This window comes from Hemibagrus wyckioides, linkage group LG09 (genome assembly GCF_019097595.1).
Source record: "Hemibagrus wyckioides isolate EC202008001 linkage group LG09, SWU_Hwy_1.0, whole genome shotgun sequence".
Classification (NCBI taxonomy): domain Eukaryota; kingdom Metazoa; phylum Chordata; class Actinopteri; order Siluriformes; family Bagridae; genus Hemibagrus; species Hemibagrus wyckioides.
Window position 1 is genome coordinate 8,567,364 of NC_080718.1, and position 18,494 is coordinate 8,585,857.

Genomic DNA, 18,494 nt, shown 5'->3' on the forward strand with positions numbered 1-18,494 from the left:
CGTGTCAAAACTTCAATTTGTACAACAATAAGTGAAGTTCCTAGGACATTTAATTTCTGCAGAAGGTAAGACTTGAGTTAGACTCGAGTCAAGTAGAGTGGAATTTCCCAGAAATTTCAGAAAATTCAGAAAATTACAGAAAATTCCCAAACCGGTTACTAAAAAATGGTTAATGTCATTCTTGGGTATGTGTTCATACTGTAGGATGTTCATACTCAATTATGCTGTGTTAGAGGCACCGCTGAGCGCTATTGATCACGAACAAGGCCTGCAAGCTCACAGCAAAGTGATGTGGACTGAGACTGAAAACGCTGCATTTGAACAACTGAAACAGACATTACAGACGACACCCACATTGGGCATTCCTGACCCGATGAGACCATTTACACAGACTGTGGATGAAAAAGGGGGGTGCATAACATCTGTTTTACTTCAAGAGCATGGGGGTAGGCTGCGACCAGTAGGCTGCGACCTTATTTCTCAGCAAAGCTAGATCCGGTAGCTGCAGGACTTCCTATGAGCCTTAGAGCAGTGGCTGCAGCAGAGAAAACTGTCAATGCCTCACCAGACATCATAGGCTACAGCGAATTAACTTTGTTGGTACCACATGCAGTGTCGCAACTGCTTTTAGAACAAAAGACAGCACACATGACAGCCGCTCAGTGGTTGAGATATAACACTGTACTCTTAGAAATGCCGAATGTCATAGTTAAACGATACACAACTCTTAACCCTGCCACTCTCCTTCCCACAGAGCAGGATGGAGAGCCTCATGATTGTGTGAGTGTGATTAATGAAGTTTGTATTCCAAGACCTGATTTACAGGAGCTACCGCTGATCAACCCTGATCTGGAACTATTTGTGGATAGATCAGCATCCAGGGGCACAGAAACAGGTCAAAACTGCGCAGGGTTTGCAGTAGTGACTCAGAATGAAATTCTACTTTCAGGTAAACTTCCGTCTCATTACTCAGCACAGGCGGCGGAACTCACCGCCCTCATAGAGGCCTGTAAATTGGCAGAGGGTAAGACTGTCACTTTTACATTGATAGCAGGTACGCCTTTGGCGTCACGCATGATTCTGGAACATTATGGAAGCAGGGGTTTTTTGACCTCCTCAGGCAAGCTTATCGCGCACCATGACCTGATAGCTGACCTCCTGGACACAATCCTACTTCCAAAAGCTATTGCAGTATGTAAATGTGAAACGCATACGCATTGTTACAATCCTATTTCCACAGGTAACGCCAAAGCTGATGCAGCAGCGAAAGCAGCAGCAAAACAACCTGAACAGAAACGAACTAGAGATACCATGACTATATTGTCTGCTCATACTCTAAATCTCACTGAAATACAGGGTATGGGTGATCGTGAGGAGAAACAATGCTGGAGGCAGTTGGGATGTGTCCAAAAACAAGGTGTTTGGTATGGGCCCACAGGAAAACCATGTTTACTAGAAACTGTTTCCCTTTTATGCTAAATTGACACATAGTAAAGACCATGTGTCAAAAGGAGGGATGGTAACAGAAATAAGGAAACACTGGCATGTTATAGGCTATACTAACTACTCCCAAAAATTTTGTGAACACTGTGTCATATGCGCAACAAACAACGTTGGGAGAGGCACATCCATCACCACAAAGGCCATTTGAACACTTACAAATGGATTTTATTGAGTTAACACCTAGCGAGGGTAAGAAGTATTGTCTGGTTATAGTAGATATGTTCTCTAAATGGGTAGAGGCTAGTCCTACATCTAAGCAGGATACTAGTGCAGTAGCAAAAGTACTACTCACTGAAATTATTCCACGGTGGGGAATTCCTGAGAGATGGTAGTGATAATGGTACCCCATTAGTGAATCAGGCATTAAAGAAAGTCAATGAATACTTAGGGATCAACCTGAAACAGCACTGTGCCAGCTAGTGGTGGAGAAGTAGAAAGGGAGAATGGCACACTAAAAAATAAATTGGCAAAATGCTGTGCTGAGACAGGTTTGTCATGGGTCAAAGCCCTCCCAATAGTGTTGATGTAAATGCGAGCACGAGCAAGAGGGAGCGTTAACCTGAGTCCATTTGAAATCCTTTTTGGCAGGCCATTAACCACAGGAGTGGGTTTTCCAGGAAGCCAGAGACAAAGTATCGGCGAATGTGAAGATCAAATGTTGAACTATTGCATAAATTTGTCTTCTGTGTTATCTGATATTCACAGGCAGGTGAAGGATGCCCTTCCTAAACCGCATGCAGACACCCTGCACGACCTGAAGCTTGGCGAGTGGATCGTGATGAAAGACTTCAGGATGAAGAATTGGAAGGCTAAACGTTGGCTGGGACCGTTCCAGATTCTGCTGACTACACCCACCGCTGTGAAGATAGCAGAGAGAGCAACGTGGATACATGCCAGTCACTGTAAGCAGGTACCAGTGCCGGATCAGGAACTAGGGGAGAGTAAAGGTTCACCATAACCACCCCATATGGTAGAATGATTGGTTTCTAGATGAAATCTAGAAAAAATCCCTAACACCCACACTCATGAAGACAACCTGAACGGATAGTGTTCCAGAGCCTCGGTGAGGTGAGATGAGTGTGTAAGGGCAGTGCCACCAATATACGTTAAGAAAGGTGAAGGTTCACTTAAAGTTTGGTGTTGTTCATAGGAATCATCCGAGATACATTGATTTTCCACCAGATCTGACACAAACAGACTATGACGCTGAGTTGACAAATGATAAAAATTAATTTAGTGTGTGTTTTGTTTTGATTATTTTTTATCCCGATATGTTTTGTGTATGCTTTTCTTTTCCCTGATTCTGATTCCCTGACTTGCAAAGAAAAAGAAAGAAAATTAGAGGGGTTTCTCCTCTCTCAAGAAAAAGCAGAGTAACTATTTTTTAAGTTTTATTTGATGAAGACATCATTGGAAAGCCAAGGGAAAAGATGATGTTTGTCCTTAAGGACAAAAAGGAGGGAAATGTAGTGGAAATTTTAACAAGTAACAAAGATGAACAAGTAACACGTTAGGACCTCTGCTGTGTGTGTGTTTGTGTGGAGAGGAAGATATTAACCAGGTGGCTGCCAGTAGTAGGAGTGACTCTACTCGTGGCATGCAAGAACATTGTATATCTTGTCTTTCTATATGATATAGCTCCTTTGATGGAAGTACTGTTGGTCACGTATACGTTCTATATAAGGGGGACCCATGAAAGCGGGCCTTGCCACTCCGCTGTGTAATCTCATTGCACTGTGTTTGAGATGCCTGTTGCCATGGCAAAATAAAAATTCCTTTCTGATCTCTTTGCTTTGACTCGCACCCTTGTGTCTGTGTGTAGTTTGTTAATCATTTCAATTCAGAGTGCAGACTTGCCACCACAATATCAAAGTTCTTTTTTTTCGCTGTTCCATGTTTCTTTGAATTTTAATTAACAAACTACACATGGACACAAGGGTGTGAGTCAATGCAAAGAGATAAGAAAGGAATTTTTATTTTGCCATGGCAACAGGCATCTCAAACACAGTGCGACGAGATTACACGGTGGAGAGGCGAGGCCCGCTTTCACGGGACCCCTTATATAGGACTTTTAGGTGCGTCCTAAACTAAATGTATGCTTGACCAACAGCACAAAACTCTTGTAGAATGGTACATCTCACTTACATAAATGGAGCTACAGCATATGGAAAGACAAGATATACAATGTTCTTGCATTCATCCACAAGTAGAGCTTTGCAGAGCATCCACTCCTGGTACTGGCAGCCACCTGGTTAATATCTTCCTCTCCACACACACACACACACACACACACAGCAGAGTTTCTAAAGGGTTACTTGTTCATCTATGTTACTTGTTAAAATTTCCACTACATTTCCCTCCTTTTTTTCCTTAAGGACAAACTATATATACAAACTTTTAACAAATTTACTTTAAGCATTTCGCAGACAGTTTTAGACCAACATCAGACATCATCTTTTCCCTTGGCTTTCCAATGATGTCTTCATCAACTAAAACTTAAAAAATAGTTACTCTGCTCTTTCTTGAGAGAGGACAAACCCCTCTAATTTTCTTTTTTTTCCCTGCGATTGAGGGAATCAGAATCAGGGAAAAGAAATGCATAACACAAAACATATCAGGATAAAACACACACACACACACAGTCTAAGCTAAATTAATTTTTATCATTTGTCAACTTAGGGTCATAGTGGAAAATCAATGTCTCGAAACTGTTCTCTCCATTCATCAAATCTGTCCTCCGTTTGTTGTAGGAGTTGACACTCTACTTTCCTGTTGAGTGTTGAGGCAACTAATCATTGTAGAGTGGTAGACACCAACTGATACATGCAGGGAACACAAATCAGAGCTAGACGTCCGATCACTATTATTGGCAGCAGTGTATGCACCAACCAGTATCCCCAGCCTCCTCAAAAGTCAGTGAACCAACTGAACCATGAATTGTCCGCTTGTGGATGGGGTCTAATCGTGTCCCTTATGTGGTTGAGCACCTCTGTAACATTAGTAGACACATCTGGTATGGTAAAACAACACGAGATGTCAATTCTCCCTTTCTACTGCTCCACCACTAGCTGGGCACAGTGCTGTTTCAGGTTGAATCCTAAGTATTCACTGACTTTCTGTAATGCCTTATTCACTAATGGGGTACCATTATCACTACCAATTCTCTCAGGAATTCCCCACCGTGGAATAATTTCAGTGAGTAGTACTTTTGCTACTGCATTGGCATCCTGCTTAGATGTAGGAAAAGCAGGATTCTAGTGCTACTCCATTTAGAGAACATATCTACTATAACCAGACAATATTTCTTACCCTCGCTAGGTGTTAACTCAATAAAGTCCATTTGTAAGTGTTCAAATGGCCTTTGTGGTGGTGGATGTGTGCTCTGAGTAATCGGAATGCCTCTCCCAACGTTGTTTGTTGCACATATGACACAGCGTTCACAAAAGTTTTGGGAGTAGTTAGTAAAGCCTATAACATGCCAGTGTTTCCTTATTTCTGTTACCATCCCTCCTTTTGACGTGTCTTTACCATGTGTCAATTTAGCATAAACAGGAAACAGTTTCTTCGGTAAACACGGTTTTCCTGTGGGCCCATACCAAACACCTTGTTTTTGGACACATCCCATCTGCCTCCAGCGTTGTTTCTCTTCACGATCACCCATACCCTGTAATCTTCAGTGAGATTTAGAGTAGGAGCAGACAATATAGTCATGATATTTGTATTTTGTTTCTGTTCAGGTTGTTTTGCTGCTGCTTTTACCGCTGCATCAGCTTTGGTGTTACCTGTGGAAATAGGATCATTACAACCTGTATGTGTTTCACATTTACATACTGCAATAGATTTTGGAAGTAGGATTGCATGGATCGCCAGGAGGTCAGCTATCAGGTCATGGTGCGCGATAAGCTTGCCTGAGGAGGTCAAAAACCCCCTATGCTTCCATAATGTTCCAAAATCATGCGTGACGCCAAAGATCAGTGTAAATATTCACAGTCTTACCCTCTGCCAATTTACAGGCCTCTATGAGGGCGGTGAGTTCCACCGCCTGTGCTGAGTAATGAGACGGAAGTTTACCTGAAAGTAGAATTTCATTCTGAGTCACTACTGCAAACCCTACGCATTTTTGACCTGTTTCTGAGCCCCTGGATGCTGATCCGTCCACAAATAGTTCCAGATCAGGGTTGATCGGCTGTAAATCCGGTCTTGGACTACAAACTTCATTAATCACACTCACATAATCATGAGGCTCTCCATCCTGCTCTGTGGGAAGAAGAGTGGCAGGGTTAAGAGTTGTGCACCATTTAACTGTGACATTCAGCATTTCTAAAAGTACAGTGTTATATCTCAACCATCGAGTGGCCGTCATGTATGCTGTCTTTTGTTCTAAAAGCAGTTGCAACACTGCATGTGGTACCAACAAAGTTAATTTGCTGTAGCCTACGATGTCTTGTGAGGCTTTGACAGTTTTCTCTGCTGCAGCCACTGCTCTAAGGCTCATAGGAAGTCCTGCTGCTACCGGATCTAGCTTTGCCAAGGAGTAAGCCACTGGTCGCAGCCTACCCCCATGCTCTTGAAGTAAAACAGATGTTATGCTCCCCCTTTTTTCATCCAAAGTCTGTGTAAATGGTCTCATCGGGTCAGGAATGCCCAGTGTGTGTGTGGTCTGTAATGTCTGTTTCAGTCGTTCAAACGCAGCGTTTGCAGTCTCAGTCCACATCACTTTGCTGTGTGCTTGCAGGCTTTGTCCGTGAGCAATAGGGCTCAGCGGTGCCTCTAACACAGCATAATCGGGTATGAACATCCTACAGTATGAACACATACCCAAGAATGACATTAACTGTGTTTTAGTAACCAGTTTGGGAATTTTCTGTATTGCTTCCACTCTACTCGACTCGAGTCTTTTACCTTCTGCAGAAATTAAATGTCCTATGAACTTCACTTCTTGTTGTACAAATTGCAGTTTTGACAGGCTTGCTTCATGTCCTTCTTTAGCGAGGTGACAGAGCAATTTAATGGTGTCTTTTTCACAATGCTCTTTAGTCGGTGTGGCCAAAAGAATGTCATCTACATACTGAAGGAACACAGATTTCTCAGTTAGATGCAGTGTATCTAAACTGTTCTTTAATGCTTGATTTTAGATTGTATGTGACTCACAATAGCCCTGACATAAGCGCGTGAAAGTAGGCTTTTCCATTGAAGGAAAACGCAAACCAAAATTGACAATCTGGATCTACTGGTACGTCAAAGAATGCGTTAGCTATATCAACAACAGAAAACCATGCACTGTCAACTGGAATATGGGACAAGATAGTGTATGGGTTGGGAACATTAGGTGCTTGTTGGATTGTTGGATCACAGCACCACTTTCAAATCTTGTAAGAAGCTCCACTCATCCATAACTCCAGATTTTAATAGAGAATTATACACTGGTGTTATTCCTGCTATAGCTTCTGGTTTTAGGGGATATTGAGCCCTCTTTGGCCTATACTTTGATTTTGGTGATCACTGGAGACCAATTTTCAGTCAGACCTACATCATATTTTCCACTCGCCCACAATTCCTTGGGCACTTTTTGTAGTCGTACATCTGAAGATTCCAATTTGGGTAGGGCCAAATCAGTTTTGTACCATGGGTTGGGATCTGTCCCGTCATCAGTAAGGATCACCACGCCTCTCTCAGCTCTAGCCAGTCAATTTAGTGCTGTGCTATATGCATTTAATTTTGGGCTGTAAAGAACAGCTGGCTGTAACATCCATTCCCCCAAAGATTCCCACTCGTCATTGACGGATTTGGCTAGAGAGAGATGTGGAGATCCATGACTCATTTGGAATGGGTGTGGATAAATCTACCTCTATAGAACATCTGTGTTCATTCCATATCACACGCTTCAATATCAATATGTCTGACCTATCTAACTTTCTGTACCATTCTTTCTCATAACTCTCATGTGGTTCGTGTCTGTGTATGTGTGCAGTACAGTGCAGCGCTTTTGGTATCATGTAGTCTGTTTGAGAAAAGGAGGTGAGAGTTTTTGCTTTCTCTACTAGCGAGTGTGTGACATCAGTGAGAGAGGAATTACTCAGTTTCTATTTATACACATAGAGCAAGGGTCTAAGATCATATTTTACAAAGCAGGAGTTATTTCCCCATTCTATCCTAAGGCCTAGTGATGTGCTGATCAAATTTAAATTTAGTTTGCACATCAAATCTCAGCCCAACAGATCTATTGGGCAACACTCAGAAATTAAAAAAGAGAATTCAAATTGTTTCTAAGCAGTTACTATCTCACATTTTAAGGGCACAGAGAATGTCTCATTGACTGACATCCTCGATGTTCCTGTAGTACACAGAGAGTGATTGCTCATTTTAGGTGAAATAGAAAATTCACACAATCATATCACAGAATGCCCTGCTCCTGAGTTAACTAGAAACTGTATCGGTATTTGGTCAACAAGTAATGTAATCACAGGCATTTTCTTAAATTCCGGTTCATGATATTTAACATAAGTTTCATTCATAGGTGAAATAGCAACCTCTGATACTTTGCTAGACACTAGATTAGTGACCGGTGGAAATGGAACGGTTAGCTTAAGCTTTTCTTCATTGCATTGCACAAAAAGATCAGACTTACCCTTTTTTTTGGCTGCTCACCTGTCCCTGACCCAACCAAACCTCATGCTTCAGTGTTCGCGTCTCTGTATTCAACATTCTCGGCATTATTCCAGTTTACGTGACGAATCTGAATATTTCTCTCTGGCCAGTCAAAATGCAGGCGCGACACATCAACTCTGGGTTTTCTTATCATGAGGTGTCGCAGTTCATGGGCTGTGGGTCTGAATTCTCTGCAAAATTGGACCAGTTCATCACCGAACTTCTGATCTCCCACTTCTCTTGGATCTGGGAGTTGTTTCTGCGCGTCTTCTATGTCATTTGATCCCCATGGGCAACACACGGTCCTCCCTCTGGGCCAGCTACCTCCACCATAGGCATCTGAATGTCATCGGTTCTTGAGTGAGGCTATCCGTGTCGGCCATCAGGAACGGCCTCGGCATCATGCTCATCGAGTGTGCTGGAAATTGGATCATCTGGTCTCGTTTCCTTCAGGATCCCCTTTTGCTTTCGGCCATGGGTGTGATAGCACACAGGGGAGTGAGGGGTAGAGGCTCCAGGTCCCGTATAACAGGGAGGAGTGTCCCGCTCAGCTGCTGTGGATGGTTGAGGTGCAGACGCGTGCGGTTGGAGTGGTTGTCTGTGTCTCGAGGCAGTGGTTTGGGAGGGCAGCTGTCCAGGTCTGGGTCTACAGGAGATTTAGTACACTGAAGAGAGGAAGATTAAAAGTTAGTTCGTGCATTTGTTTTGCGCACTCTGGTTTGGGCTTCAGTTGCCCACTTATTATATGCAACCCAGTCTACTTCTCTTCTTTTTTTCCCTTTTTTCTTTGAAGCCTCACATTCTTGTAACTTTTACCTCAACTTTTCTAATTGTCTTTCACTAAAACTACCTTTCTCTGGAAATCCACAGTCCATCACCCACATACGATATTTTGATACAGAACCAGGCCCATAATTAGTTAACATGAATTGAACAACAGGATGCTTACATGCCCTCAAGAAATCATCACTCTTATCCTTACTTTCCCCACTACCCATTGTCCGTGTTGGTTACTGTATTCTCTCAACAAGCGATCAACAGACAAATGCCTGATTTACCTCTTTTAGCCTGATTTTACCATTACACATCCTTTAAGGTCAGTTAAAATTTTATTAAAAAAAAAAACTAATCACACTTTTAGCTGGTTATTCAGGATGCATTTTAAAAATTCATTAGGTTTGTGTCTTTCTTTACAGGTTTTAACACAACTGTCATTAATCAAGGCATTACTGTGCAAGGAAAAGATTATACTGACAAACCTCTCAAAGTTTCAGCAATAAGAGTAAAAGAATGCTTGATTCAAAACTTTTCTATTTTGAATGAGTCCCTTTAGATCTATCTCAGCGCAGCACTGTTCACCACTTCTTCATCCAAATGTGGATCATAGTCTGCAAACATAGGTTCAGAGGGCCAATTTGGAAAAAGGTCATCTGTGTTGTCCTGATCTTCAGTTTTCACCAGTTGGTACTGCATTTTCTCTGTCAGGGCTGTCAGTCCAGGAAGCGCCTTGGTTATTGAGCCGTCCGGGGCTGTATTATTGAGAATGAAAGTGCAGCATGCTGTGACAGTGCAGCATGCTGTGACACACACACACACACACACACACACACCCTTTCTCGGCTAAGAGCATATCCATTGCCATTCTGTTCTGCCAGACCATAACTGGTGGTGTCCAGTACCCTCATTTGTATTGATCAGATGTTGTGTCTCATGGTTAATGTAATAGGAACAGTTCTCAGTGTGTCCAAACAGGATGCAAAACAATGTTTCTGGGTTAAGTGACGTCTCGCCCCTTTGGGAAACAGTGGCAATCGGATTTCTTTAGGATTCATGAATTGACTACCTGTGCAGTAAACTGTCACCTTTCTTGACAATTATTGGTGCTCAGAGTATGGGCATGCCCTATATGCACTCGTCCCACCTCACAAGACTTCAAGACACTGCTCGGGAATTGTCTTAATTGTACAGTTTATGTTCCAAGCATTCTCCGTAGAAATAATTTATTACGGGGTCATTGTTATGGTTGAGTTATGCAAGATAATATCTACCCACTGCTCCACCAGTCTGTTTCTTGTTACCTTCGGCAGTTGTTTTCCCGTGTTTATAGAGACCTCCATGAGTAAGAAGTATTCTTGAATAGGGCAGTCTAATAAGCACTTTTTCAAAATGTTCAATAAATATATTAGTGGTTGTAATGATCACTGGACCTGGTACATTTCAGGGCTTCAAAAGCTCTGACTGCCAGCTGATCTGGATGATAATGAAGAATTGCTTCTCCTTTTAGGATATGTCTCACCCAATTAGGAGATTCTTTACTTCTGTCTGCCATGCACCTCTCTTGGGCTAGTTTCTCTCTGTCGTCTTATTTTGCTCAGGCTCTGGTACTCGTCTGCAGTGGCTAGCATGAATCCATATAGCTCTCTCTGCGACCTTTACAGCAGTTTGTTTTGTCAGCAGAATCTGGAACAGTCCAAGCCACCTTTTTGCTTTACCGCTCTTTCTTCTGTAATCCTTCACCACGACCCAATCTCCCGGTTTCAGATCATGCAGGCAGTCTGCTTGGGTTCTGGAAGGGGGTCTTTCATTGTGTATACCTGTGTTGGGAGTTCTGCCAAACACTATCTCGGACGGGCTCAAATTTGCCCTTCCTCTTACTCTAGTTCTCATACGCATAATGCACAATGGGGAGGGCTTTTACCCAAGGTAAACCTGTTTCTGCACAGCATTTGGTTAGTTTATTCTTAAGGGTGCCATTTTCTCTCTGTGCTGCTCATCCACTAGCTAGATGATAGGCACAATGTTGTTTTAGATCGAAACCCAAGTACTCACTAACTTGTTGCAATGTGTGATTGACCAATAGGGTTCCATTGTCACTGCCTATTTTATCAGGAATTCCCCATCTTGCAATAATCTCAGTTATCAGTGCCTTAGTCACTGCATGTCCTCTTGTTTTAATATCGGAAAAGCTTCTACTCATTTAGAAAACATATCAACTATGACTAGGCAGGATCGTTCACCTTCACTTGGGGTCAATTCAATGAAATCCATTTATAAATGTTAAAACGCCCGTTCTGGTGGTGAGTGTGGACTGGGGGGTTTTAACTAGGGGTGCAGATATGGTCAAATCATAAAGGAGTGCCTGGGACTTGTCTTTGAATTTTAGAGATTTCATGACTATATGTATGACTTATCATTCAAGGAAGAATTTGATCACAAGCCATTGATTGGAATCATTTGGAAAATTCCAAATGAGATGTCTCCGTGCATTCAGCTGTTAATGATGAGACAATATGACTAATGTACACTAGTGCCCACTATTTCACGCACTATTAACATGTAAATACCCAGAATTGAGCTCCACAGAAATTGATGTGAACATGTATATGAATCTTCTTGTTGAAATGCTACCAGTCTGATGAGAAATTCAAGCAAATACTTGAGGACACAGCAAAAGATCTAGTTCTTCAAGCTGTTGAATATGAGTAGCATATGAATGAGGGAATTTTACAATGTCAGAGCTGAGCTCAGTGTGGCAGATTGCATTCTTTTGAGCCGAGACAGAATAGTAATTCTTAAAGATCAACAGTTCAATAAAGATTGGTGACAAAAGATCATCATATACATAACTAGTATCCAAGTAAACTAGAGACTAAGCTTGATGTTAGAGTTTGATGTCAAAAATATATCACCTTCAGCTGAACTTGGCTCTGTTAATGCAGGTACATTTATTTGTATCAAAATGCATTAAACACTGGAACTATTATGCAGAACAAAGCATATTGAATTAGTATATTCTGAGTTGGCTGCCCTAGCTCTAACCTGTAAATGATCTGTTCATCAAGGTGAGGGGTGACAGACATTTACAGACAGACAGATATGACTGTCATTGCAAAGTACAGATACATACCAACAAAATACTGTTTAGGATCTACCACACAGCAAATTCAGTAGTGTTAATTCAACTCTAATAGAATTAAAGTCAACACTTTTAAAGTGTCTATATTGGTCCACACTAAAATGAGTTAAAACAACTTTTAAGTGTTAAAATCCTAACACCATTAAAGAGTTGCAGCAAGACTCACAGTAGTTGAAATCCAACACTGGCAGTGTTGAATTTAAACAACTCTAGTGTTCAGTGTCAAAAGTTAACTCTGACCATGTTTTTTTAAACACTAAATAGATTTAAATCTATAACACTAGTGAAAGTGTAAAATATAACTTTAATAGTTGATTTCTGAAAAACACTACATGGGAGTTAACAATCCTTAATTTCACTCCCACAAACAATACATACTAAAATTTAGAACAAAATGTACAAAAACAACAGAACAAATCAACTTTTATTTCAAACAAGTACACCATATAAACTGCACTGCTTTGTCCCAACACTCCACAAAAATACACTTCACACAATATGACAATGTGGCACAATGTATGTTTTTTCATCCATCTCATTAGAAAACTGTCATAATAAATCAACTCCTTAGGTGAAAAAACAGCAAATGAATCTGCTCTGTCCAGGGATGTTTGTGCTTTGCAAGGGATGGGCTTGTGATCAAGGATGGCATAGAACCTTTGGATGTTGTTCCTCTGCTCACCAACACACAGGAGGAAGGGCTGTCCTGACTTCACACCTGCAAGGAAGATTTCAACACTGGTTCCAATCTGTAACAAAAAGAAATATCTTGAGAAAAAGTGTTTAGCACCACTTAAAAACTTTTGTTTTATGAAGAAAGGGTGTCAATGTTAAAAAAAAAAAAATTACATACCCGCAGATCTCACAACATGGTCGACAGCTTGATATGAGCTAATTTAATTCTTCTTGTGGCTTTTTGAGGTGGGTGGAAGCAGGGGAACCAGCAATAGAATACTTGACAGGTCACTGTCCCAGCCTAGAAGCAAAGTATGAGACAAATCAGAACTATTTACATCTGAATTAAACATATTAAAGGGAATATTGAGGAAAGCTTACCAGTCCCATCAGAGTTTTGCTGTGCACACAAAAGTTCTTCAACATGCTTATTAGAAGTCAGGTTCTTGCAGTCTGCCAGGATCCTGGGTTTGAAATAAGTGGGCCATTTTTCCAAAAGTCTGCCTGACACCTCCTCTCCAAACATCATGGTGAAGACTTGTTCAATCTGCAGGAGAACACAATCCTTTCAGTCTTGTACAAATTTAAGTGAATACCTTAGGCAACTGTTCACTTGTAAAAAACATGTGCCTTACCAAAGCCAGTGGTGTCGAGGAATCGAGAGAACACATCCAAAACTGTTGACAACTGTTGCTGATCCTGAACCAGTGACTGGCAATATTGAAATGTGGCCCTCATCTTCTCTTTGATAACCAATGCATCAGTTGAATGCTTCATAAAGGATATTGGTTCATGATAATCCTCTTCAAGCAGCTGCATGTCAGTCAGAAGAAACTCCCTCTTTCTCTTTGGACTATCTTGATTGGTAGTGCTGGTGGAGAGTTGGCACAGAGGTGAAATGTTGTGCTGGATGATCTTTAGCCTCCAGGCCAAAGTGTTCCTGTAAAATTCAAAAAGAGAAAAACCATAATACAAGTTAAGTTGTACTACTTCCAAAAAATGTAATGCGAGTCAGCCACTAGTGTAAAAACTTACAGTATCTCAAAAGTGAGTACACCCCTCACATTTTTGTAAATATTTTATTATATCTTTTCATGTGACACTGAAGAAATGACACTCTGCTACAATGTAAAGTAGTGAGTTTACACTGTTATACAGGCTGTACATTTGCTGTCCCCTCAAAACACAGCCATTAATGTCTAAACCGTTGGCAACAAAAGTGAGTACACCCCTAAGTGGAAATGTCCAAATTGGGCCCAAAGTGTAAATATTTTGTGTGGCCACCACGCCACACCACCTCCGCTTCTCCATAATGACATCAGAGCTGGTGGATGATGACCTTGCACTCCCCCACCTTCCATTTGAGGATGCCCCACAGATGCTCAAAAGGGTTTAGGTCTGGAGACATGCTTGGCCAGTTCATCAACTTTTACCCTCAGCTGCTTTAGCAAGGCAGTGGTCGTCTTGGAGGTGTGTTTGGGGTCATCATCATGTTGGAATACTGCCCTGCAGCCCAGTCTCTGAAGGGAGGGGATCATGCTCTGCTTCAGTATGTCACAGTACATGTTGGCATTCATGGTTCCCTCAATGAACTGTAGCTCTTCAGTGCCGGCAGCCCTCATACAGGCCAAGACCATGACACTCCCACCACCATGCTTGACTGTAGGCAAGACACTTGTCTTTGTACTCCTCACCTGGTTGCTGCCACACATGCTTGACACCATCTAAACCAAATAGGTTTATCGTGGTCTCATCAGACCAGATATGACGCTGAGCATGTGCACTCAACTTCTTTGGTCAACCATGGCGAGGCCTGTTCTGAGTGGAACCTGTCCTGTAAAACCACTGTATGGTCTTGCCCACCGTGCTGCAGCTCAGTTTCAGGGTCTTGGCAATCTTCTTATAGCCTAGGCCATCTTTATGTAGAGCAACAATTCTTTTTTTCAGATCCTCGGGGAGTTCTTTGCCATGAGATGCCATGTTGAACTTCCAATGACCAGTATGAAAGAGTGTGAGAGCGATAACACCAAATTTAACACACCTGCTCCCCATTCACACCTGAGACCTTGTAACACTAACAAGTCACATTATACCGGGGAGGGTCGTCTTCTTCTTTGGGCTTTTCCCTTCAGGGGTCGCCACAACGAATCATCTCTCTCCACCTATCCCTATCTTCTGCATCCTCAACACTTACACCCACTAGCTTCATATCCTCATTTATTACATCCATATACCTACTCTTTGGCCTTCCTCTTTTCCTCCTGCCTGGCAGCTCCATGTCCAACATTCTCCTACCAATATAGTCACTCTCCCTCCTCTGGACATGTCCAAACCATCTTAACCTGGCCTCTCTAACTTTGTCCCCCAAACGTCCAACATGAGCTGTCCCTCTGATGTACTCGTTCCTAATCCTGTCCAACCTTGTCACTCCCAAAGAGAACCTCAACATCTTCAGCTCTGCTACCTCCAGCTCTGACTCCTGTCTCTGTCTCAGTGACTCTGTCTCTAAACCATACAGCATGGCTGGTCTCACCCCTGTCCTGTACACCTTCCCCCTTCTCTTGGCACCCTGTCATACACTTTCTCCAAGTCTACAAACACACAGTGCAACTCTTCCTGACCATCCCTATACTTCTCCATCAACATTCTCAGAGCAAAAATCGCATCTGTTGTGCTCTTTCTGGGCATGAAGCCATACTGCTGCTCACAAATTTCCACTACCTTCCATTACTCTTTCCCATAGCTTCATTGTATGGCTCATCAACTTTATCCCCCTATAGTTGCTGCAACTCTGCACGTCACCCTTATTCTTAAAGATCGGCACTGATACACTTCTCCATTCCTCAGGCATCTTCTCACTCTCTAAAACCCTGTTAAACAGAGTAGTTAAAAATTCCACTGTCGCCTCTCCTAGACACTTCCAGACCTCCACCGGGACGTCGTCAGGACCAACTGCCTTTCCACTTTTCATCCTCTTCAAAGCCTTCCTGACGTCATCCTTTCTAATCTTATCTACTTCCTGTTCCACAGAGTTCACCCCTTCTACTCTTTGTTCCCTCTCATTTTCCACATTCATCAGCTCTTCAAAGTACTCCTTCCATCTCCTCCGTACAGTCTCCTCACTTGTCAGCACCTTTCCATCTCTACCCTTAATAACTAACTTGCCGCACATCCTTCCCATCTCGATCCCTCTGCCTAGCTAACCTGTACAAGTCCTTCTCTAGTGTCTAACCTAGTGTACAACTCGTACACCTTCTGCTTGGCCTTAGACACCTCCCTCTTCACTCTGCGCTGTAACTCCTTGTATTCCTGTCTATTCTCTTCAGTCCTGTCCATGTCCCACTTCTTGGCTAACCTCTTCCTCTGAATACTATCCTGAACTTCCTCATTCCACCACCAAGCTTCCTTATCTTCTTTCGTCCTTCCAGATGACACACCCAGCACCTTTCTTCCTGTCTCCCTGATCACTTCTGCTGTAGTTTCCCAGTCATCTGGCAGCACTACCTGACCACCCAGAGCCTGCCTCAACTTCTGTCTAAATTTCTCACAACATTCCTCCTTTTTCAGCTTCCACCACTTGGTTTTCTTCTCCATCTCTATCTTTGACCTCTGCTTACAGACCATCAAATTCATCCTACACACCACCATCCTATGCTGTCTGGCTACACTCTCTCCCACTACCACTTTACAGTCACTAATCTCTTTCAGATTGCCTCGTCTACATAGGATGTAGTCTACCTGTGTGCTCCTACCTCCACTCTTGTAAGTCACTCTATGCTCCTCCCTCTTCTGAAAATAAGTGTTAACCACAGCCATGTCCATCCTCCTAGCAAAGTCCACTACCATCTGCCCTTCAAGGTTCCTTTCCTTAACTCCAAACTTGCCCATCACCTCCCCATCACCTGTGTTCCCTTCACCAACATGCCCATTAAAATCTGCTCCTATCACCACTCTCTTACCTGTTGGAATACTCTCTATCACCTCATCTAATTCACTCCAGAATCTCTTTCTCCTCTAACTCACAACCTACCTGTGGGGCATAACCACTAACAACATTCAACATCACCCCTTCAATCTCCAACTTCAGACTCATCACCCTGTCTGACACTCATCACCTCCAGAACATTCCTCACAAACGCCTCCTTCAGGACCACACCTACCCCATTTCTCTTACTATCCATACCATTATAAAACAGCTTGAATCCTGCTCCTATACTACGAGCCTTGCTACTCTTCCACCTGGTCTCCTGTACACACAGTATATCCACCTTCCTTCTCTCCATCATATCAGCCAGCTCTCTACCTTTCCCTGTCATAGTACCAACATTCAGAGTTCCTATTCTCAGTCCTACACTCTTACCTTTCCTCTTCTCACTCTGTCTACGCACTCTCCTTCCTCCTCTACTTCTTCGACCAACAGTAGCCCAATTTCCACCAGCGCCCTGTAGGTCAACGGCGCCGATGGCAGTCGTGGTTGACCCGGGCCTCGACCGATCCGGTATGAGATTTAGAGTACTGACGATTAGCATGGTTAAATTTGGCAATATTTTACGCCGGATGCCCTTCCTGACGCAACCCTCTCTATTTATCCGGGCTTGGGACCGGCACAGAAGTCACTGGACTGTGACCCCCATGGCTAGATTGATACTGGGGAGGGTAAATGGCTAATTGGGCCCAATTTGGACATTTCCACTTAGGGGTGTACTCATTTTTGTTGCCAGTGGTTTAGACCAGGGGTAGGCAAGTTCGGTCCTAGAGAGCCGCAGTCCTACAGATTTCAGCTCCAGCCCTGAAAAAAAACTCACCTGTCTGTAGCCTTAGTAATCCTGAAGACCTTGATTAGCTTGTTCAGGTGTGTTTGATTAGGGTTAGAGCTGAAATCTGCAGGACTGCGGCTCTCTAGGACCGAACTTGCCTAACCCTGGTTTAGACATTAATGGCTGTATGTTGAGTTGTTTTGAGGGGGACAGCAAATTTACACTGTTATACAGGCTGTACACTCACTACTTTACATTGTAGCAGAGTGTCATTTCTTCAGTGTTGTCACATGAAAAGATATAATAAAATATTTACAAAAATGTGAAGGGTGTACTCACTTTTGTGAGATACTGTACATATCCATTGTCTGAATATGGATCTCTGAGGCTGGGAAATACAGAGTTGATGCCAAGAGCATATTTCATATGAACAGGTTGGTGGGATCCTCCTTTAAAGTATAAATGATTATTTGTATTATTTTGAAACCTCTGAAATGCACACAGATTTGTGTAATTGGCAGTGTAATTAAAGATTTTATTTCTGAAGGCATGTTTTTTTTAAGAATGTTTTGCTTCTTTCCCTTAGTTTTTGCAAGTTACAAATAAATTTCTGTTTTAGCCCTTTAACATTCCTTTTTGTAATAAGATTCCTCAGTAGTAAGATTGGTATTTTATGCAAATAAAATATTTTTTGACTGATATTTTAAGACTGATTATGAGGCATCACAGTAAAAACAATGTGAACACTGAAGTCTTACCCATGAACTTCAATCATGTCAGCCACAAGAAGGTTTATTATCTGTCTCCGTGTTCTATCTGTCAATGTCTTTGTTTTGTCATATTCCTCCAAAATATTTGGAGGATATAATATCATATATTGGTATCATATATACCAAAATATATCATGACATATGATACTTTAGAGTGGAGAGCATCTCTCACCATCTACAAGAATCAGAAATGTGTGACAGCCTTTCCAACAACAAAAACACAAC